Consider the following 15270-nt stretch of genomic DNA (forward strand, 5'->3'; position numbering starts at 1 on the left):
AAGACATTTGTGACAGAAGAGGCCCGTTGTTAACTTTATAGGAGTAGAAATTTACAGCAGGGGGTGGGAAGAGGAAAAATAACAACTGCACAGAGCAATTCTGCTTATTAGGAGCTACTAGTAGAAAATTAAATCATTTTCAACCATGTCTTATTCCAGTATACGTATCCTGACACATGCTATGGTGGATGCATACATTTGATATCACCAAGGCAACAGCTTATCTCAGAATATTTGTTCTTGAAAATCATATAGGTGCCTTGACTCACAGTTCTAAGGTTTTTTCCAACCAGAATGTTCCTGTCGCTTTAAACATCCTATGATCATGAGACTTTTCTTTTCCCACAATTTCCTCCACTACAGTAATTTCTCTGCCCATCTGTTAAGCAGTCAAAAACTATAATTCTGTTTGCTGCAGGAGTTGTTTTTGTGTTTTAAGGATTTTTAAAAGATATTCTTTGCTTTTGGATGAAATTCTGGCAAGCAACTTTATTTGGGCACTTTCAAAATATATTTCATGGGTATTATATAACAAGATTATGCAATATTCTACACTGGCATACTTGATGATTGGGAATAAATTGCTAGTCTGTCACTGGCCGAGCCATTCCAGAGCAGATAATAAAGTTGGGCAGAGTGCCCTGAACACTGGAAAACTCTTGGATCTCTTAATTTGACATCATCAAAAAACACAAGAAGACTGGGAAGGGCAGGTTAGTGTAGGAGAATTTTGATTCTAGCAATGGAATTGCCTTATGGTCTCCCTGGAACCAGATTACAGATAGTCCTCGATTTACAACCACAATTGAGATCAGAAATTATGTTGCTCAGCAGGGCAGTTGTTATGTGAGTCATACCCGATTTTGCAACTTTTTTGCTTTGGTTATTTAGCAAATCACTTTAATGCAGTTAGGTGAATCATTCTGTCATTAAGCCAATGTAGCAAAACATTCCAGAATTCAGACTAACAAAGATTTGGAAGAGACTTTGCTTGTTAAAAGCTGGCTGGGAAGGTTTCAAATGGTGATCATGTAGCCCTAGGATGTTGCAACCATCGTAAATACATGTCGGATTCCAAGTACCTGAATTTTGAGCACCTGACTGTGGGGACTGTAAGTGTGTTGTATGTCACTTTTTTCAGTGCCATTGTTAACTTTAAACGTCACTAAATGAATGTTTGTAAGTCAAGGACTACCTATATCCTAATACTTCCCTCATGTTTGACAGTTTATGACAACAATCTTCATCTTGCAGCTTTTGTGAAAGCCCTCTAACAAAGTTAATAGTTCAATGGAAAAACAAATCACCAATGAACATTTGACATATTTTATCAAAATTCAAGAATTTCTATTTCCTGAATTGCATTTAAACTTTAAACTTTCTTGCTGTTTCTGTCAGTTACAAACTCACCTTATTGTTATATTCATGTGTGTACCTGTTTTTCACACCTTCTCCTGAGTGTTATTATTCATGGTTCCTCCAGGAGATGTTGCTCTTACTCATTCCTTTATATGAAGGGCTTTTAATAATCCATGCTCTAATTTCCTATATTTCATCAGTACTGGTAACTTCCTGTAACCTCTAATTTCCTGTATTTCACCAGTATCTAATATTAATAGTGCGGTAACTGGCAAGCAATATCAATATTAATTAAAACATGCCTGCATTTTGTTTATCAAAAGTTTGTGTCCATGAAGGATATTAACAGTTAATTGGCCAGCTCTCTTTAATTAAGCAAAGAGATATAAACAGAGAAAGTGCTGAAATACAGAAATGAAATATAAAAAACCATTTAATATGTATGTTAGACAAGTTCGGCTATTTTATATTTTGAGTTACTTTTTTGATTTCCAGCTGCAAAAACAGGGATGGAGATTTTATATACATGTAATAGTTATGCCATGAGAATTTCAAGAACATCTTTTGATTTTCTGCATAAGAAGCTATATCACCAAAGTTTCCTATTCTGTATATTTGTTTTAAAAAAATATAGGAGCTAGCCATTCCAATTCTGCTTGTCTTCTCGGGTACTTAAGAGTTTTTGAGATTCCTCAACTTCAGTGGATCACAGATCTTACAATATATGAGGTAACTCAACAAATTGGGAATTGCTACTCATGAAATTTCAACATGTTACAAAACTCATTTGTAGCCCAATGCAATTTATTTAAAATTTACTTTAAAAGAAACACAACTGAAAACCAATGGAAAAGAATGATTAGGGGCAAAATGCTAACAGTGTTCCAATATTTGAAGGGCTTCCACAAAGAAGAGAGGAGCCACTATTTCCAAAGCACCAGAAGACAAGGCAAGAAGCAATGTATGGAAACTAATAAAGGAGAGAAGCAATCTAAAACTAAAGAGAAATTTCCTGACAATGAGAACAATTAACCAGTGGAACAACTTGCTTCCAGAAGTTAGGACTACTCCACTATTGGAGGCTTTTAAAAAGACACTGAACAGCCATTTATCTGAATGGTATAGATAGTGTCTCCTGTTTGAGCAGGGGGTTGGACTAGATAGAAGACTTCCAAGGTCTCTTCCAACTCTTGTTAGTCTGAATTCTGGAATGTTTATAGTACAAAAAGACACAAATTAGATATTTGTCTCCTTTTTCTTTATCCTGATGGTTTGAAAAATACTCTTAACATCTGAAAGTGTGCTACTGGATATGCAGTACAAGTAAAATTGGAGGGAATTTCTATTTCTAATTATTCCTAGGACTGTAAAGAGATATTGTATTCAAATAAGAGATCTTTATTTCCACGTGATTTAAAAAAACTATTCATACTCTCTATAAAAACATCATAGAGGACTATTATATATCTGAATCTGACAGCTAGTTTTCACAATTATCCACCAGTAATATTTTCACAATATCATAGTTGTATACATATAGGGCAAACCACACAACCACATGCTTTTTTCCATTGAGGAAGGGTCTAATTTTGCAAGGTATTTTATATAAATATGCATTTCAGAACAGTTCAAACTGAGCAGCATATTCACACAGAAGATGATAATATAGCTCTCAACTTTTCATTTTTCAAATATTAACACTGTTAGATTTCAGAATTCAGTGCACAAATTAGTAAAGGTGTTAGTTCATGCTCTTAAAAAAATTCCTTCCCAAATCAGCTAAGATCAATATCTGTCAAATGTATACTACTACTTGGAAATAAGAATTAGATAATTATATGAAGCTATTTATGTTCAGGACATAAATTCTTTGGGATTTGTTCCCTTTGCACACCTACCTGCACTAAACAGACTACTAAACAGATACTGAGATTTCAGCATATTTACTAATAGCTGAAGGTACGTCAGCAAACACCCCCCCCCCCCCAATTTCAATAAAATCATTATGGAGAAATACATGTTTAAATATTTAGTCAAAGCATAATAGTAAAGCTTCAGAAACTGCCAAATTCGCAGTCACAACCACCCACCATTTACTTCTCTGATGTACAAATCAACACGCTCCAAGTGCGGTTTTTCCCCAAACTTAGCTACTTAAAGATGCCAACTCCAATTCCCAATAGTACCCAGCCATGGAATTCTGTTAATGAAAACCTACACATCTTCAAGTTGGCAAGTTTGAAAAACGCTGCTCTATTTGCAATAGATAATTGTGAAAACCTCGTTTGTGAGTCCCGATATATCTAGGTACATCACAATTCTTATCTAAAATTCCCATCCACGGTTTGGGGCTTAGGGTGTTTCTTCAGGAAACTATCCTTATTCCCGTTTGGTTAAAGTTACGCCAGGTTTCCTGGCATTAAAAGCCTTACCTTTTCCTTCCACTCGTTGGAAGTTATAAACTGCAAAAAAATATGCGGCTCCTATTGGCTAATTCAAATGCTTAATCTGAAGAGGAAGTGTTAGAGCACCGTCCTCATGCATCTGGAATGCTCGCAGGTTAGATGATTTCAGCCCTTATTCTGTCTTTCTCCGTCTCACACACAAACGCGCACGCACAGCGCGGTCCCCAATGAAATTGTGTGTGTGTGTGTGTGTGTGTGTGTGTGTGTGTGTGTGTGTGTGTGTGAGAGAGAGAGAGAGAGAGAGAGAGAGAGAGAGAGAGAGAGAGAGAGAGAGAGAGAGAGAGAGAGAGAGAGAGAGAGAGACTAACTAAACCGCAATAGGAGCAAATTGCCCTGCTTCCCGCAACTCTCTGCTTCCCGCAACTCTCTTCATTAGCTGAAGCGACACCGCTTCTATAACATGAGGGGGAAGAACCATCACGCAGGAATTTGGGGCAGAAGCCCGACCCCCCTCGAAGCAGCCAAAGCAAGAGATTCCAAAAGGTAACAGAAGTGCTTCACCACAGGTCAAAGAAGCACACAGGTCGAGGTATAGACAGGTCTAGGTATAGGCAGGTGAGGGGATAGGTCTACCTGTAAGACCAGAAATCAGCTAAGCTCATCATGGAGAAAACCAGGATCTTACCTTAGAGACAAGAGGAGCTGTTTCTGAGCTGCTCTGCTGAGTCCCTCCTCCCGGGACTGCAGGCTGCTGCTTGTTTTAGGAGGAGGGAAACATCCTTTGCTTCAGGCAAAAATTCTCCAGGATTTCATCTCCTGAGCTTCGGAAACACTCTGGTTCAGCTTTATCCGTGGCTCACGCATCCCTGAGCATCCTTCTTGCTGCAGCTGCTTCCTACCAGCATTCCCTTGTGCCAACCAGCCAGCTGCTGTGTGGGAGGCATTATGAAAATGCCAGACGCCCCCTCTCCCAGGCAAGTGGGGAAAAGCAAATGGGGGAAAGAAACAAAACACAAAAGTTTCCTTTGGGAAGGATGGGCCAGAGTGATACATCAGATGTCCTTGTTTACGCCGACTAAGCCCTTTTCCTCCCTGTGTCATTCAATAGTGTCATTCAATTGTCGCTGTGCCCATTTAACAGATATGAAAGCAGGTGGTGTGTTCAAATAGCGGTGATTTAGTTGCTCCAAGTCACCAGTCAGGAAACAGCTAGCCTAAATGTGCACTTTACTTTGCCTAGATTTTGCACATAGTCATCCTGGTTAAACTTTCTCACTACTTTCCAAAGAAACCCTAATTGATTTTCATGGGCAAAATAGAAGAATAAGCAGGATTCCCTTTAATCAATTTTGTCTACGTTGGAACATTTTCACATGGTTTGGAGCCCTTGCCCACCACTGAGCTCAAATGCTCTCCACCCATTATTGAGTAAGCAAAAATTAAAAAATGACTTGATTTGATTTGATTTTGTGCTACCAAACTGTTTTTGACTCCTGGAAACCTCACACGTTTCCTTCATGATCATCTGTCCCTAACCTGATTCTTCAGGTCTTCCAACATTGCACTCATCACTATTGTAATGGTGTCTATTCATCTCAGTACTGGCCATCCTCTTTTCTTTCTTTCCCCCTTTTCCAGCCTTAGAGGTTTTCCCATTTAAATGTTTTCTCCCCTTTTCCTATATCTATTGTCTCTGTTGTAATTCTCATAGCCAGCTAGACTTCCCTGTATGGTCACAGGTGCAAAACCTAATAGATTTCATGCACTTTGAGGGTACTTTTGAACAGTATGGATTAAGGAGGAAACATACTGGTATAATTAAAGTTACCCTAAGGCTGGAGATGAAATTGGGGGGGGGGGGGGGGTTGCACAATACTTGCAAGAGGGGAAAGGCCATATTGGATTTGTTAACTACAAATTATTACTGAGAACAAGACTAGATTTCCTTGTGTATTTCCTATTATTTATTTTATAATTTTGAATCCATAGTGGAGAAAGATTTCTCTGCAACCTCCCTGAGGCACCTTCATTTATTGAGGGCTAATACTGTAGAGAAAATAGAGCAAGGAATGAAAGGGAGAATGGAAGAATAAATCCTTCTTGCTGATCTTCTCCAGATGATTTACATTACAACTTTCATAATCTCCATCAGCTCTAATGACTTAAGTCATTACATAGACTTCCATTATTAACTATGATGACAAAAACATTGCAACATGTGCAAGACAAACCCCACCCTTCATTGCCTGCATCCTGACTCTGAACACAAATACTTAAGTGTTTGCATGTTTGCATGATTGTGCTACACTGCATGTGTTATCACTGGAGAGCTCTTTGGCCCCCTTCTGGGGCCTATGATATCAAATGAAAGCAGCCGCATCCATTTATAAACTGCAAAGATTAACACACTTTGTAAAATGCTATTGTAGCAGCCACAAATATTTTTCATCTGGTTCAAGGTAAGAATATTTCTTTTGTCATGAAAGCATTGTCTTGTACTGTCATACTGAATAAACAGAATGTACATGCATAGTAGGGTAAGTGCATACAAATGCATAGGGAATAATTTTCCTTGCGTGGAACCATGTTACATCTACATGACATTTCTCATTGATTAGCTTTGCATTGGTGGAAACAATTTAATGTAAAGGCAATATCCCCAACAGATTAACGTTTATGGCCTAAACTAACCAGTCCAAGCACAGTTGGACTCGTTAGTTTTAAGACAGCAGGCTACCAGGGAATGCCATGGCTTTAGTCTAAACTAAAAAGTCATATCCAAGGAATATGGTATTTACGTACCTAGAAATAAAGTCTTACGTGGCAATTTCCCCACCTCCTTCTAGGATACATAAAGATTGAAAATAGAATTTGGAAATTAACATTGTTACATCCACTCCAAATAAGTTTGGAGTCCCTTGCCTGAAGCAACTATGGTATTTGGATACCATAAAAAAGCCTGTCCTATGATTTTTAGATTGAGAGATGACCTTGTGCAAAATTATCTTATCTCTGTAATTACTCACTATATTACTCTGTTCCCCTGGCTTACAACCCTACAGTAGAAATAGGGGAGCCACATTAATTGCATACTAAAATTAGAGCTAATGTAGTGCTGCAAGAAAAAAAAGCAACATCTGATTCATGCTATGGACTGAACGGGAGGCTTAGAGGTATGTTCATATGTGGAATATACAGTAAGTACACGCACATATATGTAGGCATTATTCCAAAACAATGGGTCCTCATGTCAAGTCAAACTCAGTAAACATGCCAGGAAATAATTATTTCCCATTCATCCACAAAAATATTTACAACCAACAATACCAATTTTTGCGTGCGGTACTTTCACATAAGGACTTTGACACTTCAGAATCCCCCTGAGCCTCAATAATCTCATGACATGAACATTAACTTATTTCTGGTTTAACTTTAATATACAGTATTTGAAATCACAATTAAACTCACATTTGAAACAATGTTAGAGTTTCTGCCGAGTCTGCTGAAACTCTTGTCTCATCCCACCTTCTGCTCCAGGACTTCAACCATCCTAGCTTGTTTTTCAAAGAAATTTTATGGTTTTGCTGTTTCCACTCAGAGGCAGAGCTCTGATTTTTTTAATACATACCAGCAGTGCAGTGGTGGGTTTCAATTTTTTTTAGAACCTCTTCTGTAGGTGTGGCCTGCTTTGTGGGAGTGGTTTGCCGATCATATGACTGGGTAGGAATGGCTTGGCAGTCATGTGACTGGGTGGGCGTCACCAACTTGTAAAATGTGGTGAAACTCACTTAACAATGCTCTTGCTTAGCAACCAAAATGTTGGCTCAGAAACTCTGGCATTTGAAGCATACAAGTCTTACAGCTACAAGTTACAAGATCCTTGCACCCCTAACCCTTTAGAAAAAAAACCCTAGGGGTGTTCATACTAGACAGCTTTAAGACTTGTGGACTTCAACTCCCAGAATTCCTCCTCCAGTCATGCTGGCTCAGGAACTCTGGCATTGAAGTGTGCAAGTCTTAAAGCTGTCAAGTTACAAGACCCTTGCACCCCTAACCCTTTAGAAAAAAAAACACAGGGGTGTTTATACTTGACAGATTTAAGACTTGTGGACTTCAACTCCCAGAATTTCTCCTCTCGCTCTTCATCTTGATGATGTCTGGACGGGCGGGGGGAGGGAGCTGGAACTGGTTCTAAACGGCACTGTAGATTTGTGGCACCTCTTCTATAGAAGAAGTTAGAACTGGCAGGAACCCACCCCTGTGGCAGAGACAAATGGATACTGCACATAGTAAGAATAAGAATGGCAAGCTATTAAGTATCTCTACTTGTCTAGAGTGGGAATAAGCCAGGGACCTACAAATTCTTCAGTTCATCGACCCCTTTGTAAAGTTTCAGATAGTTAATTAACCGCCAAACACACATATGAAAATAATTTGATAACTAACACTTTATCTAATAGTACTATAATAATAATGATCATAACAATTCTAATGATAATTATGACCCATTGTATAGACCCATCAAATCTTGGAGGTCAATGTTGACCTCTTTGGAGAACCCTGGAATATGCTCCTAGCTATCCACTTTGTAAGATCAGTGGAAGAGAATATGATCACAAGTCTTTAATCTCGGAAATCAGGAATTCAGAAGTGGAAATGGTGACAAATGTGGAAGTGTTTTCAGATTTCTGATGTTTTCTTGGAAGAAATGCATCAGCAAATATTTGATACAGAAAAGGCATCATCTCCAAAAAAATAAAATAAAATAAAACTTCTGTTTCCATTGTTTTTTTGTTTAATCTAATTTCCTAATTTACATTTCTATAAATGCACATTTTCCTGGGCCTATAATGATGCTTGATAATTATCAGAATCTGAGGGTAAAAGAAGACAAAGAGGGAAATAACATTGCAGAAAAAGAAATAGAACTGAAGGCAATTAATTAATGAGGGAGAATTTAAGAATAAGTCATTCTCAAGCCTTCTGCTTAGTCACCTGTGCATATTTTCTTCAAACCCATGAAAGTCAGTACAGATGCCCACCTAATCCGTCATTTTGAGAAAGATAGTTATTAAAGAACAACCAGAGGAAAAAAGAAGATTCCTAAAAACTGTAATAACAGAATCAACCTTTCCAAATTTGACAGTTGTTCATTGCCAGGACTCCTCCTACACCTTAGCCCTCATTGTTTAATTTCTCAGTTAATCACCAATCAATAAAGCATTGCATTTTCTAAATGTTGCCTGGTAATTTTGACCTCGTGGGAAGTTGCTATGGGAAAGAAGTTGATGTCATTAGCACGAAAAGCACTGAATTTACACATACAACAGGAACAGGGCTATTTATACAGAGAGCATTTTACCCTAGCCTCCTTCTTTCAGTGCTGTCATAGAGGGAAGAGCAGTAATTTTCCTCAGTCCTGTCTGAGATGGATTTTGTCAAGAAATGCTCTGGATTCATGCAGAGCAAAGGATAGAAAGTGGGGGGGGGGGGGAACGGCGGCATCATTTAACAGACTATTCAGGCAGATTTATCTACTTGTCTATGTTTTTTCAATAGTAACCTTGAAAGATTCCAGTGCCTTTCCTTAAAGTAGGTAAGGCAGTATTGTATCATCCAGTGCTATTGACCATTCACAAATAATTGAACTTCACGCACCCACTACCTGTAGCTGTTTTCTTATGTCCTTACTCATCTTGTCCTGTGAACAAGTGTTAGAATGCAAGTGGGGGAAAAGACATGGGATTAAGTTCTGTGCTTGAAAAGCAAGATCACAAATTATTTTTTAAATAAAGGAGACTCCCAATATAGACATTACAGTGTCTGAAATTCAAACTTTGGGGATAAAACTAATTCAGTCATTAGGACCTGTACACATAGTGATATGCCATCCTCCAGTATTCTTCCTGAGTGGTAGGCTGGCACCAAGATGAAGATCTTGTCATAAGGACATGTCTTCAATGCCATCTCAGCATTGAGACAAGAAGAGTATGTCTATAGAATGCTACCCAATTTTACTTCCATTGTTGTTTTTTGAACTTGGCACATTGCTCAGAATTATATCCAGAGCCGAAAAGCTAAGAACTGCTTAGTTTTTCTATATGCTGTTGATCATATTCCAAGATGGTGTCAGTTTTAACTGTGCAAACACATTTTGAAAAGTCAGTGAGTAACCATTTGTTTCTTCCTCCTAAATGTTCTTGGAAAAGGTCTAGGTGCAACCTGAAATCATCTCAGTACCTTACAGATCCCGATTTGTATGTCTGCAGTCTACTCCCATATTTCATCATACGATACTATAAGTAAACACAGATTGTAGCTTGAATATTAGGCACTTTCCTCTTCCCATTCCTTTCCTTATGCTTCTCCCTCCATTCTTGAGCATTTGAAAATCTACACAGTATTTTGCAAGCTAAAAGACAACTTGAACAATATTTGCAAAATATTCTACCACTAATGAATTACCTTTAAAAATTTAAGTTGGTATGGAGATGTGGATCCTCCTATAGTAGTTTCTGCCTTCAGATCTCAATCTGCCTTCAGTCAGTCTTATCACACTTTTGTTTAGCATTTGGCCCAGCAGAACATGAATGGAAGGGCATTTTTTAAAATCTAGTTTCATTTCATTCATGATCTGGTCCCTGACTTCCTGATATCTGTCAATAAACTTTAGCCATAGTTAACCAACACCATCTAATATTAGCAGAACTTGCAAGTTTGTGTGGTGGTAAAGGCAGCAGACTAGAAATTGGGAGACTATGTCTTCTAGTCCTGCCTTAGGTACGAAGCCAACCAAATGACCTCAACCAGTACTAAATGACTTTGAGCCAGTCACTCCCTCTCAGCCCTAGAAAGGTGGCAATGGCAAGCCACTTCTGAAATCTTGCCAAGGAATTGGCAGTTAATGATTACAATGATTAATGATTAATCATAATGATTGAAACTAATTAACTGCAGCTCTAAAATTATTGAAATTTTCAGAACTGGTTTCATAGAGTGGTTAAGGCGTCAGGTTAGAAAGTGGTAGATTCCGCCTTAGGCACAAAGTCAGCTGAGTGACCTTGGGCTAGTCACTTTTCCTCAGCTCTAGGAAGGAGGAAATGGCAAACTACTTCTGAAAAATCTTGCCAGGAAAACAGCAGGGTTTTGGCCAGGCAGTCCAAGAATGAAGGGGGGGGGCAGAGGTGGGTTCCTACCAGTTCGCACCTATTCGGTAGAACTGGTTCATCAAATCTACCGAACCAGTTAGAAGAGGTTCCACCAGTGGACCCGGAAAGCAGGCCACACCTACAGAAGAGGTTCCAAAAATTTTTGAAACCACCACTGGTGGGTGTGTAAAGTCCTGCAGTTATCTACGCATTAATAATGATCTAGTAATATTTCCTTATACATTTTAGGGACCTTTCCTTACATAATTGATGTTTTCTTTCATACTTTTGGATTTCTAATTTCTGTTTCCGTTAGTTGGCAATTGCTAAAACCAATCCCACGTGAAAAAATATTCAAAGCCTTCTTGATTTTAATTGTCAATTTATTTATTCCTGCATATTGTAATATTTATTCATTTACATATCTCTGTTTTTCCACTGTTGTGCAAACAAAATTCCAGCAGCTGCTAATATGTGTAAAATTAAATATATATTATACTCCCTTTCAAATAGCCAACAAAATATTTCTGGCTTTAATTCCATATCTTGCTTTACAATTGCTTCTAACCACTAACTTCTGAATAGCTACTTGGACCGACCTAAGTACTAATTCATAATTTCATATCTGGTCACATGGGCAGCAAGCCACTCCCATCCAGTCACATGGGCAGCAAGCCACTCCCATCCAGTCACATGGGTGGCAAGCCACTCCCACTAAGGAGGTCACACCCACAGAGTATATTCCAACAATTTTTGAAACCCACCACTGGGGGCGGGGGGAGAGAGAAATAGTTGATGAGCACCGTCTTTCCAGCACAGCTAGAAAGGCATCAGGACGTAACATGAGAAACTAAAGGAAAAGAGTGAAATCATCTGAGTTGGTAATCCGAGAGTCCTTCCACAGTACGGTAGTGTTTCCTAAATAATCTTATCTATGAGTCAGTAGATACTTGATGTAATGCAATTCTCCAGTGCTCCCTGCCTACAGCTAAATGATAATTTTAACCTTCAGAAAGGAACAATCTAGATAACTGGCAAAAAATATAACGGTCTTAAATCAGATAGTCAAGTATTAGTCCATGCAGGAGGCTCAGGGAGTTTTTCCTATGTTTTAGTAAGCAGTAGTGCACATCAAGCACAACAACTTAGTCAAAGGCTATTCTTGAATATTTATTAATAGGGGAATGAATATAAGACCAGAGACAGCTACATAAACATTTTTAAACACAAACAGAACTTTTGTAGGTGTCAAACATTTTTTAAAATATATGATTCATGAATTAAGGCAAACACAGAGAATGTTTAAAAAAATTCCATTGTTTGATATAATGATTGGGTCATAGGGATGGAAAAAACCTTGGAGGCCTTCTAGTTTAAACCTCTGCCCAAGGCAGGAGTCTTCATATCAACTCTAACAAATGATCATCCAATCTTTACTTGAAAAATCTTCAATGATGGAGCACTGACCTCAAGAGGCAAGCTGTTCTACTACTTAATAGTTTTGTGAGGAAATATTTCCAGGTTGTTTCTCCCTTTGATGAACTTTCATCCATTGCTTCTTGTGCAACCATTAGGTACTTTAGAGAATAAAACGATTCTCTCTTCCCTGGCAGACCTTCATATTGGAAGACTGCTATCATGTCTCCCCTCAGTCTTCTCTTCCTAAGACTAAATATATCTAGCTCCTTTAGTCATTTGTTACAGAATTTAGTCTATAGACCCTTTATCACATTTATAAAACACTAGCTGATAACTCAGTGTTGTCCGGGTATTTATTTATAGGGAGAAAATGTCTGGACCAAATATAATTTCCAATGTTGGATTTTCCCCCTTACCAGAGAAAGACCCCCTTGTGGTGTACTGTGAAGCCATTACCATGGCAACTCCACTGCCCTGTACAGTAGAAGCCATTTTACAGCAGTACAGTAGAGGTCATTTTAAGGCACAGAAGGCTGCATTTTAACAGAACATTCCCCCCTCCCCAGGGGTATTAGTGGTGTCTTACCCCCACAGTATTTTTCTCCAGAGTAAGACATCTGTGTACCAAGTTTGATTGAAATTGCTCAAGGTGTTCCAGTTATGCTGGAACATACACACACGCACAGCCATTTTAATATATATTATCAGCACAAATAAAACACACACACACACACACACACATATATATACACACACACACACAGACACAGACACAGACACAGACACACACACACACACATATATATATATATATATATACACACACACACACAGACACACACACATATATATATATACACACACACAGACACACACACATATTATATATATATATATATATATATACACACACACACACGTGTGTGTTTTATTTGTGCTGATAATAATATATATGTGTGTGTCTGTGTAGTATTATTATATATATATATATATATATATATATATATATATATATATATATATATATATATATATATATATATATATATATATAAATTAGATTTTAATCATTGTTTGAGGCAAATGGTACAAGTCTTTGGTTGTTACATGTCTGAACACAGTAAATGAATCTGTAGTACTTTAAAAGAATTATGCATAACACTACAGCAATTGGTTGAATGCCAGCAATAAACTAAATGTGTTTAAGTTATATTCTGGTTCATCAGCTATCCTCAACTATTGATGAAGATGAATACTGTTTAAATAGTGTTTTCTTTTTCTAAAGTCCGTAAACATGTGCTTTGAAAAGAAACATACATTCATAATTTGTCACTGCATGAGGGGGAAAAAAAGAACCTCTAGGGCAAACTTTGAGCTGGTAAAGAATCTTTTATAAAATTTGAATGTAGGATATATACTTACCCATGCAAATGAAATTAGACAGGTGGTTAGAACTTCTCTGTTGTGGGACTCCACAAATAGAATAACTTGGAGGCATTCAGAGCCTCCGTTGAAATAGTATCAGGACTTCTTCCCAGATATTTGTAGAGTAAGTTTTGAATTTAAGAGGTTGACTGCTGGAGATTTGTTTTTATGTTTTAATGTATTTTCCTATGCTATCAATGCATTCCTGTCTGTTAATGCTTTAAATCACTTTGTAATCCATCCAGAATGCCAAGTGGGATCATGTGTTTATGGTTATACATTCAGGTACACGTCCTGCTAAATCAAGCCAAGGCATATCTTAATCTAGGACACAGGTGTCAAACTTGCCACATCACTTTATTTTTTTCACTCCTGGAGCTGGGGTGGGTGTGGCCTGAGTGTGATGCATCCAGCCTGCCAGTTTGACACCCCTGAATTAGGACTTGGTTACAGTGGCCAGATGCTGAAGGTTCTTGTGAGAAAATGAAGCCGTCTTCCCTTTCTAACCACTATTCCTCTGTGACTGGTACCAATGGTCCTTAACGTACACTTTTATTTAATAACATTTGAAGTTACAATGGCACTGAAAAAATGTGACGTATGACCACTTTCCACACAACCATTGCTCAAAATTTGGATATTCGGTAACTGATTCATATTTGTTTGCAGAGTCCTGGGATCATGTGATCACATTTTGCGATCTTCTGACAAAAAAAAAGTCAGTGGGGAAGCTGGATTCACTTTACAACTGTGTTACTAACTTAATTGCAATGATTCACTTAACAACTGTGGCAGGAATGGTTGTAAAATGGGGCAAAACTCACATAATAAATGTCTCACTTAGCAATTGAAATTTTGGGGTCAATTGTAGCCATAAGTCAAGGACTATCTGGAATTGAAGCATGTTGTCCATGACCTGGAGATCATATTTCGTTCTCAAAACTAATAGCCCCTGCAAACCAGTCCGCCTTGAAATTATCTTCTCTAAAGTAATTGAATTTAGTGGTCAACACAATATCTTGTGGTAGTGAACTTTGGGACTCTAGCTTTAAAAAGTCAGCTGAGAGGGATCATTGAGGTATATAAAATCACAGAAAGGCAGATTTTTGTGCTCCCGTTATATTGGTAACCCACTTTTATACATTTTCTTTACTTTTTTCAAATGTAGTGACCAAGTGCACACGTTGTTTCAGACACAATATATACATAAATAAAGACCTCTTTAGTTACAGATAGCTTACGCCCCATATCAGTTACTGTATATGAAAACCTATGGATTTTTTTTTGCCCAAAATACATATTACACTTAATTAAATGGAACTATATTTGTCATTTGGTTGGCCATTAACCCAGAACTCTTTCTAAAGTTTCCACAGCATCCTGTTTTTAATCACTTTGCATAGATTGGTGTCATTGCCAAATCTAACCTGCTTACTGCTTATCCTAAGTTCAAGGTAACTAACAACTAGCTAAGTATCAGTTTATACATTCTATACAGAATTTCAAGGACTCCA

The sequence above is a fragment of the Thamnophis sirtalis genome, unplaced genomic scaffold (assembly GCF_051295495.1).
Source record: "Thamnophis sirtalis isolate CommonGarterSnake01/CBP01778 unplaced genomic scaffold, rThaSir2_p1.2 scaffold_1, whole genome shotgun sequence".
Classification (NCBI taxonomy): domain Eukaryota; kingdom Metazoa; phylum Chordata; class Lepidosauria; order Squamata; family Natricidae; genus Thamnophis; species Thamnophis sirtalis.